The sequence below is a fragment of the Gorilla gorilla genome, chromosome 4 (assembly GCF_029281585.2).
Source record: "Gorilla gorilla gorilla isolate KB3781 chromosome 4, NHGRI_mGorGor1-v2.1_pri, whole genome shotgun sequence".
Lineage (NCBI taxonomy): Eukaryota > Metazoa > Chordata > Mammalia > Primates > Hominidae > Gorilla > Gorilla gorilla.
Genome location: NC_073228.2, coordinates 139,073,428 through 139,098,193, shown reverse-complemented (window position 1 = coordinate 139,098,193; position 24,766 = coordinate 139,073,428). Strand labels below are relative to the sequence as shown.

At 47.1% G+C, this 24,766-nt stretch overlaps 1 long non-coding RNA gene across 1 annotated transcript in view; it reads right to left on the bottom strand.

Moving 5' to 3' along the window:
• Positions 1 to 23,942, bottom strand: part of LOC129533450 (uncharacterized) — a 101,598-nt gene extending 77,656 nt beyond the window's left edge. Inside the window, exon 1 of the long non-coding RNA XR_008679698.2 lies at positions 23,810 to 23,942. This is a non-coding gene — a long non-coding RNA (uncharacterized lncRNA). The remainder of the gene's footprint in view (positions 1 to 23,809) is intronic.
• Positions 23,943 to 24,766: the final 824 nt, after the last annotated feature.

Below are 24,766 nucleotides of genomic sequence, written 5' to 3'. Positions count from 1 at the left end.
TCTCACCACCCCTATTCCACATAGTACTGGAAGTGCCGGCAAGAGTAATCAGGCAAGAGAAAGAAATAAAAGGCATCCAAATAGGAAAAGAAGTCAAACTAACTCTTCACAACGATTCTATACCTAGAAAACCCTAAAGACTCCACCAAAAGGCTCCCGGAATTGATAACTTCAGTAAAGTTTCAGGATACAAAATCAATGTACAAACATCAGTAGCATTTCTATATATCAATAATATTCAAGCTGAGAAACAAATCAAGAACACAATCCCATTTGCAGTAGCCATCAAAAAATAAAAATACCTAAGAATACATCTAACCAAGGAGGTGAAAGATCTCTACAAGGAAAACTACAAAACACTGCTAAATGAAATCATAGATGACACAAATGGAAAAACATTCCACGCTCAGATTGGAAGAATCGATATTGTTAAAATGACCATACTGCCCAAAGCAATCTATAGATTCAATGTGATTACTATCGAACTACCAACATTATTCACAGAATTGGAATAAAACTATTCTAAAATTCATATGGAACCAAAAGATTGTGAATAGCCAAAGCAATCCTAAGCAAAAAGAACGAAGCCAGAGGCATCACATTACCCAACTTCAAACTACACTGAAAGGCTACAGTAACCAAAACAGCATGGTTTGGTATAAAAACAAACACATAGCAAACAGAACAGAACAGAAAACTCAAAATTAAAGCCACAGACATATAGCTATCTAATCTTCAACAAAGTTGACAAAAATAAGCAATGTGGAAAGGACTCCCTATTCAATGAAGGATGCTGGTATAGCTGGCTAGCCATATACAGAAGAATAAAACTGGATCCCTATCTTTCAATGTATACAAAAATTAACTCAAGATGGATTAAATATTTAAATGTAAGACCTCAGATATAAAAATCCTAGAAGAAAACCTACAAAATACCATAGGTTTTTGGCAAGGCCCTACCCATTGGCCTTGGCAAATAATTTTTGGCCAAGTTCCCAAAAGTAATTGCAACGAAAACAAAAATCAAACTAGTGGGACCTAATTAAACTAAAGAGCTTCTTCACAGCAAAAGAAACGATCAACAGAGTAAACAGACAACCTACAAAATGGGAGAAAATATTCAAAAACTATGTATCTGACAACAGATCTACAAGGAACTAAGATCTACAAGGAACTGAAACATTGAACAAGCAAAAAACAGACAATCTCATTTTTTAAAATGGGCAAAAGACGTGAACAGGTATTTCTCAAAAGAAGACATACAGGTGACCAACGAACATGAAAAAATGCTCCACATCATTATCAGAGAAATGCAAATCAAAACCACAATGAGGTACCATCTCACACCAGTGAGAATGGCTATTACTAAAAAGTCAAAAAACAACAGATGTTGGCACTGCTGCAGAGAAAGGGGAACACTTACACACTGTTGATCAGAATGTCAATTACTTCAGCCACTGTGGAAAGTAGTTTGGTGATTTCTCAAAGAACTTAAAACAGAGCTACCATTCCATCCAGCAATCCCGTTACTGGGTGTATATCCAAAAGAAAACAAATTGTTCTACTAAAAAGACACATGCACTCATAGGTTCATCACAGCACTATTCACAATATCAAAGACATGGAATCAACCTACATACCCATCAATGGTAGACTAAAGAAAACATGGTACATATACACCATGAAATACTACGCAGTCATAAAAAAGAATGAAATCACGTCCTTTGCAGCAACATGAATGCAGCTGGAGGCCATTCTCTTAAGCAAATTTACACAGCGACAGAAAACCAAATACCACATGTTCTCACTTATAAGAGGGAGCTAAACATTGGGTATTCATGGACATAAAGATGGCAACAATAGACACTGGGCACTGATGGGGCAGGAGGCAAGGATTAAAAAACTAAAGGCCAGGCGCGGTGGCTCATGCCTGTAATCCCAGCACTTTGGGAGGCCGAGGCAGGCGGATCACAAGGTCAGGAATTCGAGACCAGCCTGACCAACATGGTGAAACCCCATCTCTTCTAAAAATACCAAAATTAGCCAGGCATGGTGGCACATGCCTGTAATCCCAGCTACTCAGGAGGCTGAGGCAGGAGAATCGCTTGAACCTGGGAGATGGAGGTTGCAGTGAGCCAAGATCGCACCACTGCACTCCAGCCTGGGCAGCAGAGCAAGACTCTGTCTCAAACAAAACAAAACAAAAACTAACTATGTGGTACTATGCTGGGTGATGGGATCATTCGTTCTCCAAACCTCAGCATCACGCAATATGCCCAAGTAACAAACCTATACATGTACCCTCTGAATCTAAAAGTTGAAAGAAAAAAAAAAAAGAAACAATATGTGATCATTGCCCAGATCTTATGCTGAAAGGAAAAATTTGGAATGTAGACAGTAGACTGGGGTAAATAATAGAGTTAAGACTAACCATTCAAGGCAAAAGTCTTCCAATTCTGAAAGGGCCTTTTGAAATCTAGACTTGGCAAATGCCCCAGCATATTCTTCCCCCACAGCTATGTCACACTGCCCTTCCCCAGTGAATATGCAGGCATTCCAAGAAGGGCAACCAGCTGGGCCCTGAAGAGGGCAGCCCCAGAATCATCAAGTTTAATCTGCCCAAAGAGCATATATGACTTAAGTGGTTCCAGCCTTCTACAGTGGATATACTTGGCAAGAACATACCTGTAGGATCCCCTGGAGAAGACAAGGCCATTATGGAAGCCTAGAATCAAGGGGTGTGGTCTTCTTCTGACCCTCTGCCAGGATGGACATGGCCCAGAGGGCCAAAACCCAAAACTCCCCAGCTGGAGCTCAATGACCTGTGTAGATCTGGCAGCAACCCCAGGCCTTAGCAAGCCCCTGTAATCGTCCTCCCAATCCTGGCCGGCCCACAGGAGCTGTCAGCAGCCACCCCAGTGACTCACCCAATATAAAAATGGTGGGGGGGATGGGAAATGAGTGATCATTCACTTTGAAATGCATTTTTTTCTTCTTGGAGATTTATTCTGGATTATTGCATCTGACACCATTCATATACTGAGAATAGCTTTTGTGCAGGAAACAAAAGGAAACTGTGAGATAGCTTTTATTTTATGTTCTTAGAGATTTATTTGGTTGGATTATATCTGGCATCAGGACGCCCACAGCTCCATCAGATTGCAATGGCAGAAGACAGGACAGACCAAGTAAGGAGCCCACATTTTCAAAGCCTTCAAGTTGCTGCGGCAATTCTGGAATTTCACAATGTTCTCCCACATAGCCAGGTGAATGCTACAAGATTCCAGTAGGACATCCAGAGGAGAGGGAGAGAGAAACAGGGACATGGAAATCCAGGGAGAAAGGCCTGACATATGCAATGACAGTTTTATCGTCTCCTTTAGTTCTTCTAAAAGTATTTGTTCCTATGCTCTTGAATCTCATTTGAGGTCAAGATGCAATTTCAATTCAAGCTAATAACAAGGGCTCTGAGAGTGGTGTTCTGCTTGCTGGAGTCAAAGCAATGCTCAGCTGTCTATGCTGAGATCAGGCAGAGAAGAAAAGCAGGGCTGAACTTTATCTCTAAAATGAGGGTGACCTAGAGCATGGCCTCTTGTGGGGATTAAGTGGCTAATAGCAATGACACTCAATGGTCAGAGCACATGCTAAGTGATTGCTTGACAACGAGTGACCCACTTGACTGTTGTGAAGTCCATTTTGCCTTCTTTCCTCTCCAGATAAATACCATGATGAATTCCCCAACTGATAATCACAGAGAATTCCAGTGTTTTACAAAAAACAGTCTTATCACCCCCATATCCAAAGTGCCACTATAGCCTCATCACCTCCCGGCTTTGTGAACCAGGAAAGCATCAAGGTCTTCCTGAACAGCTCAGCCTCACAACCAAGAATGTTCCCACTTAAAAGACCTTCCAACACTACATTTTCTTTTCACTGGCCCCTGGAATATGTTATCTTGGGAGAGGGAAAGTTAAAACAAATGAACTCGCAGCAGCTGGGGAGGAAGACTGAGAATGACTCAGGAGTCATTCTACCTCCAGACAGGGTAATTTCCTACCCAGTCATAGGCAAGGTCGAGAGCTGAGCTGCATCTTAAAGCTGCCTGGGTTGAGAGACAGGAGTTTAGTGATGTAAAGAATAACTGCCAATAAAGTACTTTCTCTTTTTATTTGCTACAATTCTGTGAAAGTCTCTCAGTTCCAGATGCATAAAACTGGAGAAGCAGTCCACGGCTCAATCACCCACCTTCTCTTCCAAAGAATCCACAAGGACTAGAGGGACTGCATCAGCAACATGCCGGGCGGAATCACTCGGGGGCCTTGGAAGACCTGTTCTATTTGCTTCTGAAGGTGAGAGAGTGGAGGACCCCAGAGAGTCTTTCCTCCCATGGAAAATTCTCATGACTGAGCAGCTTTAAGCTCTTTGGAGCCCTACGGGGCTGAGAGGGCTACTTACAAGAGAGGTTGCCCAGACTCTCCTAAGGCAGTCGCATAGCCTGATTTTAGAATAATATGTGGCCACAAAAAGAAGTCAGTCTGCTGGGATTCCTCTGGAGAGCCTGAGAAGGGGGACAGGGCAGCCAGCTGGCTGGCAGCCACTCCAAGCACAAAGGTGGGAGCCAGCTGTGCCAGGTGTGTTTAAAGTTCATCTTACCTTTGGTCCCCCAATACCTGTGTGATGGATGGCATTGTGGGAAGGTGTATTCAGCCAGTAATGCATTTCTGTCAGAGTGGCTGGAAATAAAAGGGAGATGATGGGAGGGGGGCTGCTTTTGTGCTCGGGGTAAATAACCAGTCGGCTAGGGTTTTTCTTCTTCTTCTATTCATGTTCATGGGGCCAGGAGGGACTAAAAGTTTACTGACTTTCCTAACATTCCTTCTTCTCCATAAAAATGTAAGTCCAGGGTAGGTAGGATTCCTCTCCCTCCTTGGCTGGCCAGCCTCAGAGATTTCAGTGAGCCACTCGCAGTCCCTGAATGCGCAGACCTGGCATAACAAGAAGATTTCTGACTACGGGGCATTTCTCCGTACAGAACGGCTCCAAAGGCAGTCGGCACCCAGGAGAAAACATGCCAAAGAATTTTTTCTACATTAAATTACGAGGTGAGCTGAAAAAACACAACTAAATCACCCCTAGTCCAGGGCTTACATGAGCCCCTTGACTAAGAAAATAACTTTTCAGGACTAGGTTCTGAGCAGCCATTTGGCCAAATACCAGAGTCTCTTTCTATGATCTCAGAGACCAGGAGGTAAGAACATTTTGGCCTCAGATAAGCCAGGAGACAATCACCTAAAAACAGACATCCTTGGGCTTTGACAGCCAACTCCCTCTATAGGGGAGAGAGAAGGTGTCTGGGTTAGATACCCGTGGGTCCTGCTGCTACCAGCTGAAGGCCCCATGGGAACTGCTTGACCTGTGCTGGTAAAACGAGGGTGCAAGGGCAGTCCAGCCATGCTGGACGCGCAGCATGGAGCACGGATGCCCTGCTGCACCCAGACGCCAAGTATCACGCTTGCACATGCTGCAGGCAGGTGTGGCCAAGCAGGACACAGCCTTTGTGTATAAAACCACCACAGAACGAGAAAACATTGCGTCTGAAATGGGGCCAAGGCTCCTCCATTGACAAACATCAACTGTGATTCCCAGCCCCTTCTGAAAAGGCCTAGGGGAAAGTCATGGCTCCAGGCCCCCTTCCCCAAGACAGGAATGAGAGTATCACCACACACAGCCTCTCCCCTCAGTGCTACTGAGCCCCATGTGACATCCTCACAGGCCAAATCCATTCACAAAACTCAGTCCCCTCAGGACATAGATATCTAGTTTTGCCCCCATGGTTTAGAAATATAGCTGCTATACTACCTTCTACCCCAAACCCAAAACAGCCACCAAGAGCCCCACTTTGCTGGAGACTTCCTGATCGGGTTGTTTGTGTGGGTAGATCCAAGCCTGTTTGTGGTGGATACCTAGGAACCCAGCCCCTGGGAACAGAATGGCTAATCCATGATATTTGAGGGTGGTCCATGACTTCCAATGAAAAGGCATGGCACTGTCCTTGGATCTGAAGCTCCTCAAACCTTCTTCCTGACTTCCGGCGGAAGCCCCTGTGCTGCTCTTGGGAAGTAGAGCCTGCTCCCAAGCTGAACAAGCGGGTTTATACCCCGCTTGCCCCACTGTACCCCGCCAAGCAGGGCACGCCAGCAGAACTGTCCAGAGGAAGCCATGGTGCAGCCCGGCTCCCGCTAAGGCTCTCCCACCGCACTGTCTCAGGAGAGCCCGGGACGGCCTGGCTCCTGCTCTCAGAGATACCCTCAGCAGGTCGGCCAGCCCAGGACGTGGAGCGCACAAGTCATGAATTCCAGGCAAGCCGCTGAAGCGCGGCTTCTCCCCGTAGCGTCAGCACCACCGGCGGCCAACAGGTGGCAGGAGAGCTTCGGGGAGCGCGCACCTGAGGCCCGCGGCTGGGTCTCAGGCTGCAGCGGCAGAGGCCGAGGTCTCCCTCTCGCCGCGACCCACGGGGGAAGACAGAGCCCGCCGGGGCCAGGAAGAGAAGGCGCAGAACGGCGTGCGGGAGCGAGCTAGCGGGACCTCTACTTTGCGCCGCAAGTCGCGAAGCAGCTCCTGGCCGCCAGCCCCGCAGCTGCCCCCTCGGGCCTCCCTGGCTGCGTGCAGACCCGTCGCGGGACCTGGCCGGGAGCCGACCTCGACTCCACCCCCGGGGCTGGCACCCCCACCCCCGCAGACCCCAGGCCAGGGCCAGACCATCTGGGCTGTCCTGGGTCCCGCGGCGGGGTTTTGAATTACTTCTAAATCATGTCCTTTGCTCCTAAAGAGCAAGCAGGCAGTGGCCGATGGAGGTGAGAGAGACAGCCCAGAGATACGGGGTCGTGGCCGTCATCGGCACCCCTTGTTGGCTTCTTGCTACAAGCAGTGATGATAAAATTACGGTTTTTGTGAAAACCAGAATGGTAACAGAGGAATTTTTCCTTTTTATAAATAACTAACATTTCCTACCACCAAATTCCAAAACTGCCAGAGGGAACCCCTTCCGCAACGCCACAGCACTTTGTTCTGCATTGCCCCACACTACACAGACAGCGAAAGGAATCCATCAGGTTTAATTTGTTCTGCTCTGGTCAGAACTGAGGTCTCTAGAAGCCTCCCATATACTTTACCATTTTAAGTTTGAGAACCCTAAACTAACGATGTGAAACTAATGTAGTGTAACACCAAGTGCCCTCTCTGCCAGTAGAAAATAATTTCTGCAGCGCTTCTAAAAACCAAACCAAACCAAACAAATAAATCAAATGATTTTACAATGTGGAAAAGCCTGAGCGAGCCGGCTGGGCCGTGGCTCTGTTTGGGGGAAGCAGGCGGTTTGAGCGGCTCAGCGACTCAGCCGCGAGCAGCTTTCCTGGGCTGGGGTGTCTGCAGCTGGGAGCGGCATTCGAGCTCTGGCCCAGCAGGCCTCGGGAAAACAATCTGGGCCACAAATTCAACATGACAGTTTTAACAAATACGATTTCAACTTTTATATTTGGATTTAGGAAGGAGATGATGGCCTTACCCCGGAATCACTATTAAATAATAAGCTTATAACATATTTGCTGACGGCAATATAGACCCTGCTTCAAATTAACTTTAAAATGTGCTGCCGATACATACGGCTTATACTTAGAAAGAAAACAAAGCTGGTGACCGGGCAGATTGAGTCAGGAGGCAAATGTACAGAAATGTACACAGAGTTGATCAGAGTTTTTGCTACCTGAACAGCCAAAGGAGGCTTTAAAATTCAAGTTAGTTCTTTAAAGACTTATAATAATAATTTTCCCCCAACTGATTAGAATATCAGTCTTTAAACATTTAAAGCAAGCTCAAGTTCTGACCATTTCAGCTTCTCAAAAGTGTAGACATTTTTTAATGCATTTACTTTATTGTGAAATTGCAATATTTGTTAATGAAAGAGAATTGGTTGCATCTGTCTATTTTACAGGTTTTTAATATCCACTAGTCATTTGACCAATGTAGAAAGCAAATAAATATTTTCCCCTCATGTCATTTTTTTAATTTCCCAGAAACAAGTGTTCCTTTATTATCTGTGACCTACTCAAATGAGAATTATTGTTAAAGAGTTGCAGGTTTCTATACCTGCTGGAGTGTTTAGAGCCCAAAGCACTGTATTTCTCTAGAACATTTTTGTTGAGCTTTAACACAGTCTTACCTGCATATCTTATATTACTTGGAATTGGGTAACATACATCACTTTGGAAAAGATAAACAGGCTACTATAAAAGACAGGAAATAAATAACTCATAAGGTCACCTTTGGTTGAAGCAATCTTATTCTAGTACTAGAAAATATTCGTTTATTTTTTTAAAAAAAATACAGACAAAGAAGCAAACCTGTAAGAATTAACTAAAGATTCAAATAATACAACTGTCTGTTGCCTTGTGTCCATGTGGGGTTTCACACAAAATTGGGTTTGAGTTTATTGGAGAAATTAAGGTTGTTTGAATCAACACTGAGACGTAGGTCTACAAATCATTTATCACTCACTCATTCACTAGCAGAAAAGCATCTATGGGACCCTTTTGTATGGGAAGGCTTGCGTTTCTGAGAGCAGAGGCACAAAAGAGAAGCCTTCGTTGTTGGTTAAAAATGATTACAGCTAATACCTGACCATGGCCGATTTTCCTGTCGTTCACTACTTTAACATCGGAAACATGTGATCGGCCCTCCAGATGCCCATTATTAATTGCATGCCCTTTGATGTCTGAACATCGATGGAATCTACAAAAGCATTAACGTAAGAAAATATGCCTCCTGAAAAATTCCCAAGTCACTGACTGGTGATCGGCGCATGTTCCCATTCGTTTGCTCACCTTCAGTGGCACTGTGAAAATAGCCCCAAACCCCAGACATTTTGCCACGAGTTTGGGCAAAAAAAAATTTCAAGACTTGTTTACAGTTTCTACTTCAAGTGGGGGAAAAAATGGCACATTTGCACATTCAAGAAGTATCTGTGTAATTTAAGATAACACATTTCTAAAATGCTTAAGTTTCAGGAATTTGCATGAACATAATTATAAAGAAAGAAAGAGAGGAGAGATAAAACAGTTAAACAGTTCCACTGGACAAGTGAGTAAAGGCACCTCGTTATAAATATCTCCACTTCGCTATGTTTATTTTCTCCCAAGAGACAACTTTATTTTTTAAAGGCTTATCATGAAGGAAATTGCTGACTATAGGTAAATTTCTTTTCTCAGGCGGAACTCAAAGATACTGTTATAACATGGTTTCTTGTGTGCAATTTCAAAACAAACAGACTTTTGTTTTTACGAACCATTTATTTGGGGGGGGGGTTATTTGAAGAAAAATTTTCCTCTGCAAAGAAAAATTTATAAAAAGCTACATGTGCAGATTACTTGACCCACTGCCTATCATAACATCTTTACACATCTCAAGGATTTAACATAGTGAAAGGAAAAGAGTAAAGAGGGTTTGAAGGGTAGCCCAGCGCGGCTTGCATGGATGGCTGCTTTCCTATGCAGAGCTCAGAAATACATCCATCCCAGAAATATTTGTTTATCATGAAAAAATATTTGAGCCACTCATATTGAATTCTTTCACATTTTTGGGCAAGGTCTTTTTGCCATCTGGAATTAGGTATGTTAGTGAAGCTTATATTTTCAAATATTAGATTTTCTATCATTGTCTGAAATTCTCTCAAAGTATTGAATTGAACAGTCTTACCTTACCAAAAATAGAGGTAGAGTGCAGCAACTAAAAATAAGAATGTTTAAAGAAAAAAAAAATCTCTTCCAAAGAGTGAAGCTGAAAAAAGTATCACAGTGTACATCTTTCTAAGAGTTAAATAACCTCCGACAGAGCTACAATAAAACTGATCGGCATTCGCTATCTGAAATGATGTGCAATTAAAAGCTAAGTAAATATTTAAAACAATCTTCCTTGCTCAAAAGAAGAATTGGAAAATTAAACATTTACAGCCAGAAATCTTGGAATCTCGATTCTTATACTTTGCAAGGGTACAAAATAAATGTGGAGATGCAGTTACCAATTCTTGAAAGATTCCCTCTGCAAACAATATCATGGCTTCTACGTGTGTGCAAGCCCCGCAAACATAATGATGCATTAGCTAAACATAAACCCTCTCCGAATTCCTAGTAAATCTAAATATGTACGAAATTAAAATGGAAACAAGGAACAAGTCTAGTGTTAGTCCTTTCAAAATACTAATTTAATAACTCTCCAAGAAATAGAGTGTTTTAGGAAAGGCAACCCAGATGTCAGCATATAAAATCAAGCTATAAAGCGCCCTTCAAGTATATTTCAATCATTTTTAAATATTTACATTTAATAAGGACAAGTTTTTATGGCAAGAAGAGGTAATTACACTTATCATTCATGGAAAAATGTACTTTTAATGGCTTGTATATTGATTTGCAAAGGTGAAATAGTAACCTAAAATATGTAATTGTCTTTTTTTCCCTTCTGTTCAGCAATTTGCTGCTCTGGCAAAGCAAAATATGAAATGCTAGATGTGCCGCTGTTAGCGGCGGTGAGGCCGGTGTTGAAAATATTCACTTACACACATTGTTCCCTCTTTTCTCCACGTCTCCTATTATGCTAAACTGAAACCCCAAGTATTTGTGCTTTGGGGGATAATTAGAAGAATCTTATCGGGCTTTTATAGCCCTTCCTAATGAGGCTATTTATTTGGCAAACATTAGCCAGCCGAAGGATTAGTATCACCTTGATATGGACCTTATTGAAGCTGCTACCCTCTTGCCTGCTCTGCACAAAAGCCTATCTTATCAGCAGAATAGGCTCGGTGCAGGCAAGTCATGGCTTCTGAAAATTCACCAGGGGTCAGCCTTCATTAGTCAGAAGTTCTGACCAGGAGCTGAGGCAAATTCAGGTTTGGCCACTTTGAGGCCAGTAAACCCAATCAATTCAGGGTGGTGGGTTGCTGGGAAGATGGGGAGGGGTAGGAGCCCAGCAATCATCTGGGTGAGTCTTGGGAGAAATATCACCAACATTCGGCACGCAGAGTTCACCCCTGGGAGGGATCCAGGCCTCCAATTCCCAGGGACCTTCCTCCTTACAAGGAAATAAATCCACTTCGGGGATCTCAGAGAGCAAAATGACATAGGCTTTCTCTACCTGTCCATGTCAGCCAGGAAAGCAAGTCAACGGGAACTGGTTACCTGTCCTAAAATACCTTGCTCCAAGCCAATGCCCTCTTACTCTGATGCTTTGACAGAATCCCAGAGGGAGCGTCTTAATTTGATTAAAAGTGATTTTGAAAGTAATTTAAAATGAATTCATAAATAAAATACTCTCACCTCTGGCAGGGAGGGCAAAGGGCTTTGCATGTCTGGACTGGGAAGTCCTGACACATTCTGGAACTCTAAGAAGAACAGACTAGAGAAATAAACCGTTCAGGCAAGCTTTTCAAAATCAGCCAACGTGGAATTCTTAGTCCAAGGCTTCTGACTTCATTTTGGGCAACTAGGCTGGAGGGGACAACCTTGGGGTGGGATGACAGGGGTTAGGTTTGCAAATGACCTAAGGTGAATAAATATTTGTAAAACACTTTGAAAGTTAACGAGCTACACAAGCACCTCGGCTACAGAAAAGGCCTCCATTCCGTCACTTAGGAAATGTTTCAGGGGATCTGATATTTGAGGCCTAAGTCAAAATGTGGCCTGAAGGAGCAGACCCCTAAGGGCAGGTGACCAGAGACTCTGGGTGGCAGAAGGCTCCATAAAGAACACTGTATTGTGAGTTTGCCTCGAGAAAGAAATTTTCAGCTCCAAAATCTGCCATCACTGACTAGCCCTTTCTCTGTTGGTAAGCCTACTTGTGGGTTCTCTCTTGGAATGCCTGGTGACCACTCCCTTCTGGGACCCTAGACCCCTAGAATAACTGCTAGGGCAAGATGGCCATTCTGAAAGGCTGTCACCCCTCCTCCTGAGCTAGGGCTTGACAACGTTCAATCCTTAGAAGGGAGTGAAGACTGAAGCTGCTGGGTTGGCCTCCCTGCCTTTGTCTAAGACAGGCACTCTAACCACAAAAACAACTCTTGCAATTGGCACCGCTTCCATCACCATAGCAACTGGTGCTTCTAGAAAGGCTAAAGCATTGGTTTAAGATTCACAGCCAAATTTAAATTTCCTCAGCTCACTTTGCTTCTCCCTCATCCCCTACCCATCCTCTGGGACTTTCAAGAGCCTGGGGCCTTAGGCAGCTGGCAGTCTGCATAGCAACACCAGCCCACAGCTGCTGGGCTCTGCCTGGGAGAAGCGGCTGTGCACCCATGCCCAAATGCTGACTGACCACCCTGCTGAGACAGGTGAGCCCACTCAGCCTTCCGCTGGGTTTCTATAGCAACGGAATATTTGTTGGACCACTCATGGGGGAAGGGGAAGCAGGAAAGGTAGATTTTCATTCCTGTTATGGAAGCAGCTTGGGTCACAGTGAGCATTTAGGCCTCACTTGGCCAGAGAAGGCCAAGCTGGGCTCTGCTCACAGGGCAGCAGCCTTGAGATACGAGTCACTGACACCAGCAGGCTGGTGAGGAGAAAGGCATTTGGGGTCCTTATCCCCCACAACCACCACCCTCATTAGATGGTACTTAAACTAATATAATCTAAAGCCATGGATTCTGCCCCCCTCACACAACACGATACCCCATAGCCCCTCAAATACCTACTTTGCTTGAATGAAAAGGCACACTAGCCTCCAAACTGCCCCCAAAAGGAATAAGGATGTATTTGGGACACTCAGGCCGTGCCCCTGGACTGTAGAGGTGGGGGTTGGCAAGGACATAAAGCAGAGTTTAGTCTAAACCTTGGCCTCTTGCATACGTCTTTGGCTGCGTCAGTCTCCCCGGCTGGGTGAGATATCTGTTCCTGACTGTCTGGGTCAGTAATAATTTGCGATGAGGGCCTATTCCACAAACTAAGAGAGACTGGAGATGGGCTATTAGCTTCAGCTCCTTTCATGTGGAATTACGTCTACTGGCACTAATATGCCATCATTTGAAAGCCTTAACCCAAATGGACGGGCGTCTGCCCCAAGCCAAGGCCGCCTGGACCAAGGCAGCGGGCTCCAGTCCATGTGCTAGCTATTACAGGGTTGTTTTGTCCCGTCCCCAGTCGGCATTTGTTGCTGCACACTGAGAAACTGCTGTCAGGAAATGTTCTTTTCTAAATTACATAATTAGGGTATTGGGGAGTGTAGTGAAGGCAGATTAGGGGCATCACTTGTTCTTACTGCAAGCAATGATTCAAAGCACATAAGTAAACACTTAAACTACGTGAATGGTTTAATATTGATTAAACAATGATCTCCAAGACTAAACTCTAAGCATGGTAGGTAGAAGGCTCTGGAAGGAGAAAAAACAAAGAGTGGGCTTAATGGTGTGCATTGATTTACAGAGAAGTGTGGACTTTGACCTGACAGATCAAAATCAGGATTTGCAATGATTACCCAAAATACAGTCCTAGGGTCCCACCCCTGCAAGCTGATGGTGAGGCTGGGGGCTGAATGGTCAGGGTCAAGGATCAAGTTCTTCCCTCAGAAAGGCCAGCTTCTCATCCACACCCACTTCCAGAAATGGAAACTCAGGCAAAGTGTGGGCTCAAATTGCATTTCATTTATTGTTTCTAACTACGGGCCACAGACTTCAACTTGATTAGAAAATTGTGCTGACGCTTCCTGTGAAGCATATCCTGAGACTTCCAGAGGAACTTCAGAAGGGAATTTTTTGCATGTACCCACTTCTTCCAAATGGCATTCCCCCTGCTTGGCAGAGCCTGTGGCCACACGTCTGCCCAGACGCCTGGACAGGAGACTCTGCCAAGGAAGCACTGTTGACCAGCTTCTTGGGCTCCTGTTGGGAGAGGGAAGGTAGGTTCCCTCTAGGATGTGGCTGGAGGACACAGAACTGGTCCCCACTCATTCCTGAGACCACCACCTGTCTGGGGACAGGGTCCTTGCCAGGGGGGAAGCCCAAAAGCCACCTCTGGCCTCCTGTGAATGCAGACTCGGCAGTCTCCACTCGCCTCCCTAACTCCTGGCTCGTGCTTTGCATTTTCTCTCTCCCTCATCTGAACTCAAGGCAAGACACTGCCGATTGAACCGGGAGACAGCTGCCAATTAATAATAATATCAATGATACAAATCATTGACAGTTTTGTAAAGCTTACCTTGTGCTAAGCATCGTAAGCTCATTCTTCATCATACTGAGTCATAGCCACCCTTTGTGGTAGGTATCAATATCCATCCCAATTTTTAGATGAATAAACTGAGGCTAAGGGCAACTTACCCCAGATCACACGACAACGTCATACATTTTGTTTACTTTACAAGCACTCACATAGCTCTTATTTTGTGCCAGGACTGTTCTAAATGGTTTTAAACTATTAACTGGTTAAATCCCCAATGCAACCCTGAGTAATAGGTGTTCTTCTTCTTTTTTTTTTTTTTTTTTTTTTTTTTTTTTTTTTTTTTTTTTTTTTTGAGACAGAGTCTTGCTCTGTCACCCAGACTGGAGTGCAATGGCACGATCTTGGCTCACTGCAACCTCCGCCTCCCCAGTTCAAGCAATTTTCCTGCCCCAGCCTCCAGAGTAGCTGGGATTACAGGCACCCACCATCATGCCCAGCTAATTTCTGTATTTTTGTAAAGACGGGGTTTCACTATGTTGGCCAGGCTGGTCTCAAACTCCTGACCTCAGGTGATCCGCCCGCCTCAGCCTCCCAAAGTGCTGGGATTACAGTTGTGAGCCACCGCGCCCAGCCTTCTTATTTTAAAACGAGCAAACAGACACAGAGAAGTTACTTGTCCTGGGTCGAACAGCCAGTAAGCGACTAAGCCAAGATTCCAACATGCGCTCTGACTCCAAAACCCAAGTTCTTAGCCTCTCCATGGGGCTGACAGCAGTCTCTAACAAAAGAAGGAAAAGGAAGTGCCGCTGTGAGAGGGAACAGCCGTGGCACTGTGCTGATGTGAAAAGCGCACAGGTCCACAGCCCACAGGCCTGGGCCCCAGCACCAGCTCTGCTGTGTGGTGACTGGGAGGCCTCACCACCTGGATGCTAAGGTGACTGGTGGGGACCAGGGACCCTCCAAGGTCTCAAAGTCAGCCTCTAGAAGATTCATGGGGGGCAGGTAATTCTGCCAAGAGCCCTAGAAGACTGGAGGTGTCCTGCTCTGCTCCTCCCCAGCCCTACTCCCACCCTTCCTCACCTTCCCCCTTGAGCCAGGCCTGGGGGGATTATCTACTGGGGAATTCATATACATCCCCTTCCTCTGCATGACTGCTCAGGCTCCTAACTCCACACACAACCAATTCAAATGACGTTCCCATTTCTGCCAGTGCCCTGCAAAACCAATGGGGGCAGGATACAGAAGGCACGCAAAATGAAAATCCTGCAACGGTTTATTCCTTCTCGTGTATATGTTTAAAATATGTCCAAAAAATAAAAATATCCCCCAACCCACCCACATAAACACACTGCCATAAACAGCTGAAGGGCTCCGTGTGGAAAATCCATCAGGGTAACTATGGACAAAGCCATTCAGGCTCAGCCCCAGTCTAGCCTAGGGCCTCAGAGTCCCCAGCCTCCCTTTGCTAAGGGCTGGGCCAGCAGCTGGCTGTGGGACCACGTGGAGGCTTCCTTGCTCTCCATGTTTCCTATGGCTCAATGGCTCTGTCCACTGTCTCCCAGCCTTGAACAACCTCCAAACATCTGGGCTAGGCCATGCTCACTAAATTCTATTCGTAACCTCCAAAATCAACACTTATGATTGCTTTCATGGTCATTTGCAGACATGCATAGAGTAGTGAAACACCTGAGTCACCTGATGTACAAGTGTCCAGCTGAGGTTAAACCCTCTGCCTTCTTGTCTCGGCTCATACTGTAAACAAGTGTCCTTTCTTTCTTTTTTTTTTTTTTTTAAGATGGAGTTTGCTTTTGTTGCCCAGGCTGGAGTGCAGTGGTACGATCTCGGCTCACTGCAACCCCCGCCTCCCAGGTTCAAGGGATTCTGTTGCCTCAGCCTCCTGAGAAGCTGAGATTACAGGTGTTCACCACCAGGGCCAGCTAATTTTTACTATTTTTAGTAGAGATGCTTTTTCACCATGTTTGGTCAGGCTGATCTCAAACTCCTGATCTCAAATGATCCTCCTGCCTCGGCCTCCCAAAGTGCTGGGATTACAGGCGTGAGCTGCCACACCCAGACAAGTATCCTTTCTGCCGTGTGTAGGGTTATGTGTTTTTTCTTTTTTCTTATATTATTGTTCTTTTTGTTGGTGGTTTTGCTGTTTAAAATAGCCCCCAAGAATGCTTCTGTGAAATGTTCCTAAGAGCAAGAAGGCCATGATGTACTTTATAGAGAAAATAGTTGTGTTAGATCAGGGGCTTCCAATCTTTTGGCCTCCCTGGGCCACATTGGAAGAATTGTCTTGGGCCACACATAAAGTACACTAACACTAACGATAGCTAATGAGCTAAAAAAAATCGTCCAAAAAATCTCATAATGTTTTTAAAAAGTTTATGAATTTGTGTTGGGCCACATTCAAAGCTGTCCTGGGCCTCATGCAGCCTGCAGGCCACAGGTTGGACAAGCTGTGTTAGATGATAAGCTCCATTCCAGACATGAGTTACAATGCTACTGGCCATGAAGTCGATGTTTCTGAATCATCAACATATATTAAATAAGGTGCTTTAAACAGTAACACACATAAAACAAGGTTATGTATTGATCAGTTGACAAAAATGTGACCAGAAGCTCACAGGAACCTAACTTTGTATTGTCCCTAGGAGCAGTGGTTTAGTAGTTGCTAATTCGGTGTTGGTGGGGACTTTATAGAACATAACTAGTGCAAGTAATGGGAATCGACCGGAGTTTCGGTCCTTGGGAAGATGGGGATGCAGGAGACAAAGTGCCAATAGCTAATGACAACTACTATTCGTGGAGCACTCTCTTCCTGGGCCAGGCCCCTGTTACCTCACAGAACACTGTCTTTTTCTTTAGTCCATTTATGCCTAGTGTTCCATTATTGGAACACTGAGCATGTGGGAGTTATTTATATCCTACTGCTCAAGGTCACCACCAAGGTCTGATTGCAAAAATTCAAAAAATTGCAACCTCAGGCATAAATAGGTTAATAATCATGTCTAACATAATAATAATGGCTGCTAACACCAAGTGAACACTCACTGTGAGCCAGGCACATACCAAATGCTTCATATTGATCACACAGATCTCATTGAATCCTCCCATACCTGTGAAACCTGGGGGGTTTTAGGCCTCATGCCTGCTGTTCACAGCACGTGTTCAGCACACTCACCTGTCCCGGGTTTTGGGTTTCTCATGTGGCAGGCTATGCCTGGTTGGGAAAAGCCATTGCTTCAAGGATTTTTAGAACATTTTCCAGCTCTGGAGTGCGCAGTGGAGGATGAAGGAACCAGGGACTCAGCCTGCTTGACAGTGGCTAAGAGAGCGGGCAGCCAGCTCATCCCAAGGATGTGCCACAAGCCTAGTACCACTGAGTCCCAGCCAACCGCAAGGCTGAGCTGCTCCTCTGCTGACCGCAGCAGGTGCCATACTGACATCCCTCCTTGTGACTTAGCTACCAGCAACTTGCTCTCACCCACCTTGGTGTGGAGGGAGAGCCCAATTCCCAGCCTCAGCTTCACCCCAGCTAAGCTGCGAAAGCCTGAGCATGGTAGCACTTGGCACATCAGTGGCCCTAGGCCACAGTCACCTTCCCCAGGTGACCCTGAGCAAGCAACTCACTTCTCCTACCTGTGGTTTTTCCTGCCTACAAAGTGGGAATAATTACACTCCTGCTTCCAAGTTTTCACATCTACTATCTCACAATTTTAGAAGAGAAACAGGCAGGGCCAGTTAAAAAAAAGAAAACACAAAGACAGTGATTGTTATTATTGCTGATAACATTAGATGAATAAAGTAATATTCCCTGGACACTAAAGAGAAACAAAGTGGCAGCATTAATTATCTCATTTTTGACATTTTTCATTATGGCAGGATAGGTGGGGCTCCTCAAAAGCCAAATGCTCAGAATATTCCTGCCACTGAGCTGTCCATGGGAAGAGGTGTATAAGGCGTCTACTGACCACCAGGGGAACTAATCCCCTCTAGGTTGCTGCCAGTCCTACCCACAGCCAGAAAGAGTGAGAAAGGCTCAGAAACAGCCCCCAACAGGTGAGGAGAGGGAGCAAAAGCCCTTCTCAAAAGCAGGGCCCCAGAGAAGATATAAACAGGGCTGAGCAGCAGGATGGGCTGGGACAATTCCCTCCTCCTGCTGCGAGGTGGAAGCTGTGACCCTGCAGTCCCAACAGCCCCACGTGCTTCTTGGCTGCCCCTGCCGGAAACACGCAGGGCCCAAGCCTGGACAGCAGGAGCCCAGGTAAGCGGCCCCAGGTGCAGAAGTGGCCTTGGCCACAGGAAGTCCTGTCTCCCGCCTACGGCTAATTGCCACCACTGCAGAGGAGCCGAGCTAATTATACAAAAGTATGTGGCTCCCACATTCCTGGGCCACCACACACTTGCACACATCTCACAGGAGACCAGCCTGACTCCGGCATCCACCCCAGCCCCCTCCTGGCTCCTCTGAGCCTCCAGAGATGTCCCCTCTCCTGCAGCCTTCTCTATAAGCTCTTCAGGTAAGCCCCAGCAGCAGTTCCCTCCTCTCTCCCTTTGCCTGCCTCTGAGGCACTTAACCCTCATCTTTACCTAATGTAAATATTTAATCCTGTACATTTAGGATCTGCCTGTCACCTGCCTCCAGTCTGTTCTCTCATCATCCAAATGGTCTTCCTGCCAGACCCGGGGCAGACGCAGGACTCCAAAGGGCTCTCTCTCCCCAAAGAGCTCCCCCCCACACAGCCCAGCACCTAGCTGACAGTAACCATGCATGGGGGGTGACAAATGTTCGAACCAGTTGTGCAACCTCAGTCAACGTGTGTGCTCTGAGCTTTAACTTTCTTATTTGTAAAATGAAGCTACCACCACCTGCCTCACAGAGTTTCTGGGGAATTGAAACCTAGCATGGTGCCTGACGTATAGTAGGTAGCCCATAAATGCTTACTGAATTCCCAGCAAGCATTCGTGATGGGCTGGGGCCTTGCGCATCTAAAACAGAACTCATCCACCCATGTGCAAGTATCCTTCCCTCCCCGCACCCACTCTAACAAGAACTCAATGCCAGCCCATCCCTGCCTCCGTGATGCACTCAAGAGCCTGGTAGGCAGGACAGGGGAGGATGGAGCTAGAGAAGGGCTGAGTTGAGAGACAGGGTCCACCCACATAATCAAGTGCTGGAGAGGGGGCAGGAGAAGAGAAAAGGAAAAGCTGGATGTGGGGAGAGACCCTAAGGGCCGTGGGTGGCCAAGACCTGCACTGGCCAGGGCTCAAGAGTGCTGCTGGGGCACAGGACAGGGATGCCCAACCTTCAACCTTCTTTCAGAAGACAATAAAGGGACAGCCTTCTAATTACTTCTGGCTGCCTGAGTGTGCAGAGACTGGGCCATGAGGGGCCCTGGGGCTAGGAGGATGACACACCCTTGTCTTTGTCCATGCTCTCAACACTCCTGTAAGGCAGATTTTTGTCTCCATTAAACAGATGAGAAAACTGAGGTTCAGAAAGATTAAATGACTTGCCTGAGGTTACACAGCCAGTCAGAGCCAGAGCCAGGCCTCCCTCCAGATCTGCTGTCTTCTGAGCCTGTGCTGCTAACCATGTCATGCTCAGAAAGTGGCATCACCGCGCGGTATCACTGCTTTACTCTAGAACATGGGGGTGAAGACGTGCCCACTGGGTGACTCCTGCCACTTCTTGAGGAAATGTGGTCTCACCTCAGCAAATGGGGTCCTGAGCCCCTACAGAGTGTCGGGGTACCAGGCCCCATGGGGACACACACAGGAAGGATAGGCCGGCTGGAGGAGCCCCTCATCCTGCAGTCCTTTGCCAGCAGAACCAGCACCAACACAAGGGACTGTGTGGGGTAGTGACAACCACCAGCACCAAGGGCGGTGCCCTGAGCCAGGAGAGCTGCACTCGGCCTAAGAGAGCTAGGAAAGCTAGGGAGGCTTCTCGGAGGTGGTGATCTATGGCCACCTAGGAGGATGAGCAGGACTTAAATAAAAGAGACAGGGACCTGGGTAGAGGAAGTGAGATAAGCACAGGTGTGGAGGTGTGGGGGCACCAGTGTCCCCTGGGGAGGAGGGCAGACAGTGGGACCCGTGGATGTAGTAGGTGTGCAGGCTGAGATGTGGGACATGAGGCTGACTCCACAGGGCCTGTGTGCCTGGGTGAGAAGTCGGGACATCCTTCCAGAGGCACCAGGGAGGGATCTGGTGGTGGTGAGAGAAGCAGCACTGGGCAGGGACCTGCCTTCCTCCCCCAAGATGAAGTCTCCCCAGATAGCAAGGGTGCCTTGGGCTCTCTCTCACCTGAGGCTCTCAGGCCCTACTGGAGGAGGAAGGTGCAGAACATGGAGCTTCTGAACCAAGAGAAATGGTCTTCCTAGCCTTCTGAGGGATGCATTCCAAAGCGAATCGAGATTATATGTTTCAGAGTAAAGAGAAGGGCGGTTAGGCTCCCCTGACCACCACCTCACCACCTCCCATGGACCCTGCCCTACCTGCCATGCCTGGCCCATGGAGAGAAGCTCCATGATGCCACTGGCAGCACCCACAGGTGGGCCAACACTGCAGCTTCCTCAACGCTGCCCTGCCTGGTGCCCTGGGGGGCTCCCTCCTAGGCAGTCCACCTCCTGTGCACCCTCACAGAGCTGACCTTCCCTGAGAAGTGTACCAGGCCTGCCAGAGGCCACTCGTCAGCCTGCTGCTGACATCCAGGCCTTTCCCTATGCTCTCCCCTCTGCCGTGACCACATGCCCTTTCCCCCATACCCTCCATTCCCTGCTTCTTCAGGTCTCAAGCCAGATGTGCCTTCCTCCCGGAAGCCTTCCCCAAGCGGCCCTCCTCCGCATGTCCACAGCCTCAGTGCAGTCATCAGTCACCAATGCCTGTCCCAGTCAGTCATCCCCATGGGACTGTGACCACCTGAGGGCAGAGGCTGGTGTGTCCTCTTCACCTAGGCTGTATCCCCAGTTCCTGGGCCAGGCCCTGGCCCATGGTTACTGCTTGATAAGGACCACCCGAAAGAAGGATTCCCACAGCCCAAACTTTCTCAGACACCATTCCCTAACCTCTGGACTGAAGGACTCCATCCCATCGCCCAACTAGACTGTTGTCCCTCTAGGTACCAGTCCCACCATCCCCTGGGCTTGGCACTTGCTCGAGCCTCTAAGAAGAACCCATTGTGTGCCAGCCCATCCCTGCCTCCATGATGCACTCCAGAGCCCGGTAGGCAGGACAGGGGAAGGATGGAGCTGGAGAAGGGCTGGGTTGAGAGGCTGGCACTCACTGGAACCTCTAAATGGACTTCCCCGCCCTGGCATGCACCCCACCCAGACAGCACTGGCTCCCTGTCCCTGAGGAAGAAGCCCAGCAGGGACTGGAGGTCCAGAGATCTCCCACCCTGCTGCCTGGCTCTTCTCACCACCAGCCCAAGGCCTTTCCTTTGCCTCCCAGGTCACTGGGCCCAGGGCAGGCAGCTGGCTCCCTCACACCCTATGATGCCTTTGGCTCAGCCAGGCCATGGCTCCCAGGCCCTCCTCAGGCAGATACACTTGGTCCCTGTACCTCCCTGGGCCTCAATCCCTCATATGTAAAATGGATTCAGCACCTGAGAGATCTGGCAGGAACCTGAGGGGCTTTTTGACACATTGGTCCCCTCCCCTGTTCCTTTAGAAACTTAAGGCAGGCCCAGGGAACATATGCAGAAGGGGAAAGGAATTGTTTTCCTTTGACTTAGCTCAGTACTAACTTTCTAGAAGGCAATTTAGCTAAAAGTATCAGAAGCTTAAAAAACACAGACACCTGGGCCGGTCATGGTGGCTCACGCCTGTAATCCCAGCACTTTGGGAGGCCGAGGTGGGAGGATCACAAGGTCAGGAGTTTGAGACCAGCCTGGACAATATGGTGAAACCCTGTCTCTACTAAAAATATAAAAAAATTAGCTGGGCATGGCAGTGCACACCTGTAATCCCAGCTACTCGGGAGATTGAGGCATGAGAATCATTTGAACCCAGGAGGCAGAGGTTGCAGTGAGCCAAGATCGTGCCACTGCACTCCAGCCTGGACGATAGAGCAAGACTCTGTCTCAGAAAAAAAAAAAAAAAAAAAAAACATAAAATAAAACAAAACAAAAAACACAGACACCCTTTGACCCCAAAATTCAACTTCCAAACTTTTCTCTTAGAGAAAAGTACACCAAAATGCTGGAACAAAGATGTTAGTTACAATGTAGTTGTGAGGGCTAACACTCAGAAATAACCTATATATCCAAATACAGGAGTGTGGTTTTGAAAACTATAGTATATTCCTACCACAGGCCAACATTCCTACCATGCAACCATCACAAATGATGGTGTCAGGGTAAAAGGCCACCATGATATATTATTAAGCAAAGAGAACAAGTTTAAAAAAATGGATCATACTATTTTGTAAGAAAAAGTAACACATATATTTATAGGGGAAAAAACTTCAAAATGTTGACAGTGATTACCTCTACTTTTCCCAGTTTTTCTAATATTAATATATATTACTTGGGCAGAATAACACTTTTAAAACAATTGTTCATTGATAAAGCCACTGGTTAGATGTCAAAATAGGAAAACCCTAATAATAATCCCAGCCCCACCCCGCCCCCACCTCGCAACATACATACACAGGAGTTGGCACTGAGGCATATACCTAGGTGTATGCATACACTTCCACTCACCCACCCAGCCAAGCCAACTCACCAGCCATCGGCCCAAGGCTTATTTTAATCCTCAACTGAAACTATTACAACTAAGCAATACAATCCACTGCACTCCAGAACAGATTCCAAGTAGCCACCAGCCTATGTCCTCTACAGGCAGTACCCAGCAACTCCCTGCAGGAGGTGGTAGTAAGACAGCTGCGCTCTGGAGAATGACCACCGACCTCAAGCTCCCAGGGAGCACCAGAGACATGCAATGCTAGGAACTAGCCATGGCTGTGAACCAGCCAGCCAGCAACATCATCGACCTATCAATTGCAGTGATAATTCTCTTAGGAGCTGATGCCTTCATCCATCACACTGAGGCCCCATAAGCACCCCTTTGGGTCTTCCTCATTCTCAGGGTATGGGGATGGGGCATAGGTGGGTGTTGGCCCAGACTGCTGGTCCAGCCAAGCCCATAAACAAGGCAGGAAAAGGACGGTGTGACATAATGCCAACTCCATGCCAGGCATGATGTTTGGCACCAGACACACTAACAGGCCTCAGAGCAGTTTGGCAAGGAAGATGTGGGACTCCAGGATCCTCATCTGTAAACTGGGCATGACTTTCCCAAGGTCACACAACTAAAAGGAGGCAGAGCTAAGATTTGAACTCTGATCCTCCTGCCTCTTCCATGAGCCCATACTTCCAACATGACAGGGCTGACTCAGTTCCCTGGTCTCATGACCCACACTCCCAGGACCTTCAGGAAGTCCATGGCACCGGAATCAAAGCTGGGTGAAGCACATAAACACAGGGCCGATTCCTCTCCCCAACCCCTCCCTTGCTCTTAACACAGAAGAGGCTGGGGCTGCCCCTCTGCCATCGTGTGCTGAAGAATATAACATGAACCAGAAGAAAATATCAAGAAAGCACTCACCTGGCCCGGAGGCTGCGGGTCACCTGGTTCCATCACAGCACAGAGGCCTTGTCTGAACTATCCAGAGGCAGCTTGGGGGCTGCTGTAGAGGCCTTGGCTGATGTTATTAGGGTGGACCTGAGTAGGTGGTGCTGGGGGAGACAGGAGAGAGAAAAGAGGGACTCACTGTGCAGGTCTCCACTGCCGAAAGAACAAAGCAAAATATTTTCATTCATGAGTTCATCCAGCCTAAACACGCACCTAATCCCTAGGAACTGACAGTGCAAAACAGCTCCCAGGAAGAAGAGACACAATGCTCAGTTCAAAGGAGGAAGGGCTGGGCAATCACTTATCACCTGGTGACCATCTGCGGAGTCAAGGAGCTTCCTGGGCTTAACAAATCAGGCCAGCCAGAGAGGCCAGCTGCTTAAATGACAAGGGCCCAGAGTGTCACCTCTTGGTCTGACCACCATCCTGCCCCTGTGACTGGACTCCAGGGCAGAGGGAAGGGGCCCTTTCTGCTTGGTTACTGGGTGCAGCTTGGTGCAGCTTCACTGGAAAGCACAAAACGAACTGTGAATTTTCTGTGGGTACAAATGATATGCTCAGTTTGGGTGCTTTAGCTTCATAAAATTTGGCACCACTAGGAAGAGAAGTATGCTAGGAAGAGAAGGGCAGGGCTGCAAAAATCCAAAGGATTCAGACATTGTTCCTGCTGAGTTCGAGGGGAGAGGCCCCCCTCCCCCAACCAGGAAAATGCCTGCCTGGTACCACCTTGATGCACAATTAGTTTCTCAAGGGGCTGCCTTGCTAGACCAGACATTTTTCTTGAAAATATCCATCCAAATACAAGCCATGGGGATTACTTTTTTTTTCTTTTTTTTTTTTCTTTCTTTTCTTTTGGTCTACTAGAAGTCCCTAAGGGCAGTCATGTCTCCCAGAAGAGATTACAAATTTTGGATTGTGTAAACACTCTCT